The 1,511-nt window shown below is 39.8% G+C and overlaps 1 protein-coding gene across 1 annotated transcript in view; it reads left to right on the top strand.

Annotated features, from left to right (window-relative positions):
* Nucleotides 1-1,511, top strand: part of Bub1 (BUB1 mitotic checkpoint serine/threonine kinase) — a 62,295-nt gene that overhangs the window by 7,239 nt on the left and 53,545 nt on the right. The window lies entirely within an intron of this gene.

Here is a 1,511-nt window from a genome sequence, read left to right as displayed (position 1 = left end):
AAAGAAAAACCATGTAGTACTTAATGAAAATCAAGTAACACTGTTTGTGAAAAGCCCTCTGGTAATAATAATGCTCACAAAACAGCTCTGTAGAGTAGGGGCTCTGTCTTAGCACTATAAAAGAGCAAAGCAGCAAGAAAGCTTGATGATTTCACTGTGACTGAGAGATTTTTAAAAAACAAGTATACTTGCAGTACTCAAGAGGGAGGCTAAGGCAGAAGGATCAAAAGTTTGAGACCAGCCTGGGTAGTACACTGCCTTGAAAAGAAAAAATTAAGATTGTTCCGACAAAAGGCTAACTCTGGACTGAATCTGCTGTAATTTAAAGCAAATGGGTGGGATGTGACTTTATAAAACATGTTCCTCCCTTTCCAGTAGAGATAAAGATCCCACTTCACCAACAGACACCATTATCTTCTTTGAAATAACGACTTAGGCTTTGCATTTTATTCAGGTACTATCTTAACATTTTGAATTAATCAGAAAAATTGTTTCTATATTTTTTTGCATTTTATTTATTTATTTTTAATTAAATAATTTATTGAGAATTTCATACATGCATATAAGGTGTTTTGATCAAATCCATGCCCGCTCCCTCTAACTCCTCCCACATCTCCCCATCACTGTCGTCGTCTATTTTTTTTTTTTTTAATGGGGCTTTTTACTACTCTAACATACCCCCCTCTGAAGAGGTAACCCTAAAATCTTTTAAGGATTAGATAAGAGCTCCCAAATACTTTTTTAATACTTTTGACCTTAGGAACGGAGTATATTGCCAAGAGGCCCAAGGACATTTTCACTTTTAGCCAAGAACCTGGCTACTTTTCTTTGGGGTCTTTTTACCCTAACTGCCTAGCTAATTCCTACCTCCTATTAACACACCATCGATCACACCATCTTCTGAAGAGGTTACCCAACTTGCAGGTAGGGAATTGGGACAAAGACCGCTCTGGCTTCTTCCATGCTGAATGGGGCAGGGATGCATGGTGAGGCAGCTGGAGTACCCCTTCTATGAGTCTATCTAAAAGACTCCCAAATTGCATAACTCTTACCTTAGGGGGAAAAGAAAGTCCTTGACTGGTGATTAGGAGATGTGAAGGAGAAGTAAAGGCAAGAGTAATTAGCATTGCAAATTCTAGACAGGGACCTAGAAAAAAGTCAGAACAGGGCAATTTTCAAATGTTCATATGAGAGTCCATTGGAGTCTCTTGACAAGGGCTTCCAAAAGCATCCCTCTGTTGGGTTCTTCCTCATGTTTCTTTTGTCTTCCAAGGCTGAACTAGTTGGCTGGGAAGAGTGGCTGGATACTCAGGTGAGGGTCCAGTGACCCTGCTTGGCACTCCTTTAATGAATGAGCACAACCATCAACAAGCCCAATTGTGACTATGTTTAGCAATCAGGCTCAGCCAAAGTCGTGATGATGGTAGTTATTTCATGCAGAAGGGACTGCTGTATAGCATCATCTTATTAAAAGGACCTGGAATTTAAAAGGATTTGGTGCTAGGAGCCAC

The sequence above is a fragment of the Nannospalax galili genome, unplaced genomic scaffold (genome assembly GCF_000622305.1).
Source record: "Nannospalax galili isolate Female #2095 unplaced genomic scaffold, S.galili_v1.0 scaffold3085, whole genome shotgun sequence".
Taxonomy (NCBI): domain Eukaryota; kingdom Metazoa; phylum Chordata; class Mammalia; order Rodentia; family Spalacidae; genus Nannospalax; species Nannospalax galili.
The sequence above is the reverse complement of the archived record's forward strand: the minus strand, read 5'-3'. Positions and strand labels throughout refer to the sequence as shown.